The sequence below is a fragment of the Belonocnema kinseyi genome, chromosome 2, assembly GCF_010883055.1.
Source record: "Belonocnema kinseyi isolate 2016_QV_RU_SX_M_011 chromosome 2, B_treatae_v1, whole genome shotgun sequence".
Lineage (NCBI taxonomy): Eukaryota > Metazoa > Arthropoda > Insecta > Hymenoptera > Cynipidae > Belonocnema > Belonocnema kinseyi.
The window spans coordinates 3,948,566-3,955,808 of NC_046658.1; the positions used below are offsets into that span (position 1 = coordinate 3,948,566).

Genomic DNA, 7,243 nt, shown 5'->3' on the forward strand with positions numbered 1-7,243 from the left:
ATGTATGTGGGAAAGTATGTATGTGAAAAATCCTCGGGAAAAATTTAAATTAAAAGAAAAACACAACTGTAAATTGCTTTGGGAATTCACGCACAATATTTAGTTTTTATACATACATATGTATATGTTTATGGCATGTAAGAAATAAAATTTTAATATTATATATTTTAAATTGCATTATTTTACGAATTATTTATTATGCCTCAAAAAAATTGAGCTCTATATTTTAGGAAAAATCGTTAATTCGACTCATTTATCCACTCGAAATATTTGGTGCATTTTGTTTCAATAGAAAAAAAATTATCCTTAAAAAATGGGGTGGCCCTATAAATATGGGACACACTGTATGTTTGGTGCTGTCAGTGTTGTTCCCACGAGAAGTTAGGGAAGGAGGTTCGTCCATCCTTGTAGAGCCACGCATGCAAGAATAAGGCTGAGTACTCTGAGAGGTCGGCCGGTATGTTAGAGTCACTGTTCTAGACACCTTACCCAGGTGACATTCAGCTTTTAGCACGGTTCTTCCCATTGACTGACTATGTGAAAATACAAAAAATGTTGAGTAATTGCTCGGCCACTTCTGCTGCTCTTTTAGAAGTCAATGGTCGTAATGGAATAAATTTTGTTAGATGGGTTTGGTACACCATAATAAATTGGTATAGTCCATCTTCACTTGACTGCATATCTATAAGATCTACTTGATATCTACTACTCATATCTGAAAAAAAAAACATAGGCCTCACGAGCAGACCTTTCTTTGTGGAATTTTTTTCGACATGAAAAACAAAACTTGAAGAACAACAGTATAACTTCTTGTGTGCATTTCTTATATTTCCTACCTAATACAGATGTAATTCGATGTTTACCACCATATCCTGCAGAAATGGAGTATCATATAGGACATAGAACATTTTGTCATTTTTAACATGATACTTGATATTTGTTTCACCTGTAATTATGAAATTCAGTATATTTTCATATAATGTGATAGATTTTAAATATACTTTTAACTTTTTTCTGTGCTTGAGCAATGACCTTCATTCAGAGGAACAAGTAGTTTTGCTACACCTCCTATAATGAAAACATGAAATCGCTGTTATCTTCGCCGTTGTATCGTTTTCAAACTTTTGTCTTATTTCGCACATATAATATCTTTTAAATAAGTATTATACTGCTCTTCGTCCATGTGAAAACTATTTGAATTTTTAGCACCAATAATTCAGCAAACTATCATTGAACTTATTTTTGAAACTTTCTCTGTTCAACCGATATTTTCACACACTGTAACTCAAGACTAACGAATTGTATAACAACACTCACAACAATGATAAATGAAGGTTCCAACCGAAATAAGAGAAAAGAAGAAAGAGAGAAACAGCATAATATTCACGACCGAAAAATATAAGTCATTGTTTACATTTTGCTATCGACATAGAACAAATTTCAACTTTATTTACCTGTGCTTGGCCAATGCTAGTATTAGCCGGCTAAAGCCCAAAATTCTTTTTTTTGTCAGCATTATCCATCCGTTTTGGATAGAGCTAGCTTTAGCCGGCTAAACCTAGTATTATAATACCTAGTATTATAAATTTTAGGATTATCTAGTTCGAATTGCTCCATCTTTTCAATATGTTCATATTTAAATTTGAAAATTGCCGCGCTCATCTCGAATCTCTTCGATTAGTCTTCCCTTCGATTGTTTGGAAAAGAAAGCAACTTTATAATAGGTCTAGACAGCAAAGCACTTGCAGCCATGTGCTTAATTCGCTTAAGGGCATATGATACTTCACCGTGTGGTCAATCGGGTAAAGTTTCCCTGCCTTTTTTAAAAAAAAATTAAAAATTTTTAAAACTGAATTCGGAGATGCTATAAAATATCAGAACGAAGTCCCTAGAATCTGTTTTGAAGGATAATCACAAAAAATGTTGTATTGTGCTAAATAAAAATTGTATTCATGTGCACTGCTTTTAGGTTAGCATCGTTTTTCAGATCTCTGTCATTCCAAAAATGTAGGTCTCTGTCGTATCGATGCTGCTGGTAGCACTCAAGAATAATTATGGGAGAGAATTGTAACACACATAATCTCAAAATAAATACACAATGAATTTTAGAAAAATAAAATTTTTATTCGTATTAACCACAAAAAAGGTGTTCGTGGACGTCCGTTAGCATTTTCGCTATCATTCTCCAGATTTTGAAGACAAAATCTTTATTATTGTAGGAAAAAAGCCGAGGGAATCTAGCACTGATAAAATCGATACTAATTCCTAAGCGACACACTAATTAATAAAAAATTTTGAATTAACTTAAAGAAAGTATGCGAGGACGTTCGTAAGAATGTTCTCTACCATGTCCCAATGGTTAATTAAATATGCGAAATTATTGTTTAAAGTAGAACCAGATACCCGGAAATAAGTTTGTAATGAACCTATAAGTGAAATAGGCATTTCAAGAACAGTGAAGCGTTGTTAAAAACGTGAAAATTGGTACTTTCTCTTTTTCAAATTTCTGTCAGTGCAATCAAGAACGTTCAGTCAACTTGAACAAATTTTTGTTTTGCTTATTGCACAAAGAACGTTTTAGTATTTAACCTATCTAACATTCTTCAGTGTGCTCTTATTGTGATAATTAAAACAATTTCTATCTACACGATTAGTCCGTTGTAAAGATACATATAGCTTCTTTACCATTTTTAGTGTCATAATCAGAGTTTAACAATCATTGTTCAATTAATGAACAAGATTACAAAATGCTGAACACCTGTTACTAAGTATAACTGAAAAAGTGTCATGTTACATAACATAATTATGTAATGTTTTTGCAGAGTGACTTACAATGGATTTAAATGTGGTTCGTCCAATCCAGTTAGTGGAGTTTATGAAAGAGTTCTAAAAAATAAAAGAATTGTTTACTGCGTTACATTGCGTTGGGTAAGATATAATCCCAATAAAAAGAAATATATCACAAAATTTATGCCAGCTCCATATAGTGAGAAAAACCAACGCAATTTTGTATAAATTGGTCAAATGAGAGATAGACGCACTTGATCACTGGTCATAATACACTGTAAAGCTTGTGTGTGGTAGACGTAAGTTTCAAAACATTATATGATGGTTTTCTATATCACATTTTTATACGCATTGTTCACATTTAATATTTATTAACGCAATTACGTGTATTAGACAAACTTTATTTGCAACTTTATTGTTTAGAAACAGCATATACAAAAATTGAAATATTAATTCTCCCATGCTTCCTCAGAAAAAGTTTCACCTAATAGGGTAGGCTAAATTTTGTACCTTAAAAATCTTTAAGCCCCTTTTAAAATAAATCGATAATTGTTTTTTTTTATCAATCTATGTGATTTTTACATTCTCCACGTTTCAAGACCCCCTGAATCCGAAAATCAGGTTTTCACGTTGGCGTCTGTCTGTCCGTCCGGCCGCCCGTTCCTCTGTCCGTAAACACGATAACTCTCGAAAAAATGAACGAATCAAATTCATCCTTGGCACACTTTTTTTAGGTCCTAAAAGAAAGGACGAGTTCGTGAACCAGCCATTTTTGATAAAAATTTAAAAAGTGAGCGCATTTTGAACATTTTTGAGACCACTTTTTTCTGAATTTGAAAATTCTATGTACGGATATTTTTAGTATTAATAAGAAAAAATAATTTATCGTTATGAATTTTTTCTATAAAAAAAAATTCTCAGAGTTATAGCTTTTTCAAAATTTTTTTAATCAAACGAAAATCAAAATTTGAAGCCGAAAGACGCACGATATGAAAAAAAGTCAGGAGAAAAAAAACATTTCTTTTTGGAAGCCCTACAAGATTATCATAATCAATTTTTAAATTTTCTTCAAAAATCGAAAATTCAAATTTTGATTGCACAAAAAATAATGGAAAATAAAAAATTCCATTTTGTGGACAAACTATGTAGGATACGAAAAAAGATAAAGTAAAGTTCTCTCTGATGGAAACCTTTAATTTTGCGTCCTAAAAAGTTTGTTCATGATTAATATGAATTGACTTTCCTCTCCCTTTTAGATTTTGAAAAAGGCGTGAAAAACTTCTGCATTCTTTAAAAATTATACGTTCTGAAACAAATCTATTTTAAAACGTCATAACTACATAACTGTTTCCGCTAGAACATGTTTTTAACTTTTCGGAAATTGTGAACTTTTTAAAGTTTTTACATAGAATTTTCCGAAAGTGTAGAATTAAAAAAAATTTATCTTTTTCAAAATGTTTCTGAAAATCTGAATGGGAGGGAAAAAATTTGTTACCAGCTGTTCTTTGTGAAAATTACAAAATAACTGAAGAAGATGTACTACCTCATTTAAGTAATGTCTTCAGCAACGATAAGAATTGGGATGAAAAAAGAAAATTTATAATTTTTCACCAGTAATTTAGACAGAAATTCTATTCCTTTATTATTGCATAACATTTATGAAAATTGTTATATTTTCATTGTCCAAACATTTTCAATAAAGTTTAAAGTTCTTCATTTATTTTTTTTTTGCTACACGAAAGTTTAAATAAAAGTATGACTAGGAATACAAAAATAAAAATAAAACGGTTCGTAAAAGGACGGTCTGGTCTAGACCCGACCGTCCTTCTGGTTGACACAGTCTGGCACTGATCAGGTTAGGCGTTTCTTTTCAAATCTGGCGCTGAGAAGATAACCCGACTGGGCACACATTATGTGAGATCTGGGCCTGACTTACGCCACGCCGAAATTTCTGCACGGGTTGGCTTCTTTTTTTAGACTAACAGATGTTTACTGCCTTAGGCTAACTTAAATTAACAACTACCTTGTAGCGTTTTATTGGTTTGCTGTTTTGCCGCGGAAGAGATAAAACTGAAAAGGACGCACATTGTGTGCGCTAAAATTAAAATACATCAGATAAATTATGTAATGTTTTGAATTAATTAATAAATTGCATAAGTAAGTGGAATAAAAAATCAATATCTTCAGTTAATCTTTGTGTCACATGCCTGTGAATTTCGTAAACTTGACATGGGTTCGACAGCTCTTCGATAATCAAAAATTAATAAATCCAGAGTTTGTTTACAAAAATCACCTGGTAGGTTCACAACATTTGACTTTCATTTTTTTTCGGATCGAATCGAGAAAGTGAATTTTATTTCAAGAGTGTCACTGAAATTAATTTGCAAGTCACACTGAGAATTAAGGCTTAGTTCGATTTTATATAGTGATTCGATATTTATTCAGAATTTTCGAAACTCGCTACCATTAAGCTTTATTTGTGCAAACTGTTAAATACTCTTATGACTTTTTGCAGTTCATTGGTGCATTAAAGAAATCTTTGTTACACAATTACAAGGGGAAACGTTTCTCTCTGCGCGGACCTGGCAAAGTAGTAACAGCCGAGGAAAAGTAGTGCCAAGGAGCAAGGCGCATCCTCGCTGACTTATCATTCTTGTGTCACTCGCCCTTTTGTTCAGGTGGTTTTTTCTCGCACCCTGACATTTTCTTAATGCCCCATCTTTAAAAAAGGTTCCTCGATATCATGCAGGGGAACCTCTATCATTACTGACGTGGAAAATTCATGCATTTAAAAAATTCCAACGTGGTTTTAGATTTTGAGCCAATGCATTTCAAATGCAATTGGCTCTATTCAAAAAATTGAAATTTGGGTTTTTTATATTAAAAAGCAATTTATAAAGTGCAAATATTTAGATAAGGATTAACGAAGTGTGGCCTGAGTGAGAAAGAATGTTCGTTACCTGTTCTTTCCAAGAATGAGATCTTCTAATACTCTGCACTCTACTCAAAACATTTTCTATTTCATCTAAAGATTTTCCGGCTGATTTTAATTCCTGGTCATGTATTTGTTCTTTCAAGGGTAGGAATTCATTTCTTACAAGATTTAAATCGGATTCCGAGAATGGAATTGTAACGTTTTTTTGGTACGAAAAATTCTGCGTTTTTACTTTTGTTTTGCTTAATTTTACAATAGTGTATTCAGTATGTATAATGCAGTAATGTAGAGCTTCAATTAAAGTTACTTCTGTTATTGACTTTTCATCATTTGAATTTTAGCAGTAAATTTGTAGGGCCTCCTTCTTGTTTGGAATCATAATGACACCCTGCTCGTTTTGTAAAATGTAAAATACCACTTGATCAATAATAATTACATTTATCTGACATATTTTGTTGTTTATAACTTTAACGCTGCTTTTTATCAGTTGCGTTTCGCAGGATTTAATTTCTGCTAGGAGATAGCTAGGATTCTTTCTTTTGCAAATTCTTGTAATTATAAGTAATTTACAGTAACTGAGATCACTTTCTGACGTAGGGATGTAAAGAGTTTTTTGGTGGTTGATCATTACATAATTTTCATTTAGGATTACGGTGATAAAATTATCCCCCTTTCGTAGTAGTACCGGAATTAAGTTATTTATTTTGTAAATTTCTTTTTCTAAAATCGGCATTTCAACTGAGTAAACAAATTTACTATTTATCAATAAACCAGTTATTTCGGCAATGTCAATCACGTATTGATAATTTTCCTCTACTAACTGAATGCCATGCTTATCATTGTTTACCTCTTCAAATTGTTTAAATCTCTCTATAAGTGTAGTCGGTGGTAAAATTTGGGGATGTAATATTCCGTATTTACCGACATTTATTGCCTCGATTAATAGCGATATCTCTTTACTTAATTCTGATAGAACAACGGTCATGATTGTGATCTGATTAGCCATTACTATGCTTTCGATATTTTCATTAGTCTTATCGGCTAGCTTGTTATAATTATCTATAATGTTTTTACTTTTTGAAAACAAGAAATCTACATCATGTGCGGCCGAATTTAAAATAATCCTAATCACTTTAGTTTGTTTTTGCAATGACATTTAAAAATTTTGTTTTGGAATATAGTTGATCAAGTTCGTGGTTGATATAATGTAAATCACTTTCAGATAGTGTACCGAAAAGTGTCTTAGATATGCTTCCGATAGAACTAAAAGCTCCCCTTTTATATCGATTCTTTCCTAAAACTGATTGAGCAACAATCTGCGAATATTTAATCTTTTAATTCGGGATTTTTAGGTTTCCAGTTTAAATTGTTCTAAACATTGATTACATCGTTCGGAGACGGATCTATACAAGAGACTGAGTTGTTCGTATCTTTTGTCAATGCCGTGCGTGTCGACGGACGAAATGAGTCTCCATGTAGTGTGATAGATTTTTTATGTACCAAGGTCCTCGGCGAATATAG

General features: G+C 32.1%; 1 protein-coding gene across 11 annotated transcripts in view; it reads right to left on the minus strand.

Moving 5' to 3' along the window:
• The window catches only part of LOC117167579 (protein kinase C, brain isozyme), a 1,572,697-nt gene that overhangs the window by 344,460 nt on the left and 1,220,994 nt on the right, over positions 1 to 7,243 (minus strand). The gene's annotated exons all lie outside the window — the stretch shown is intronic.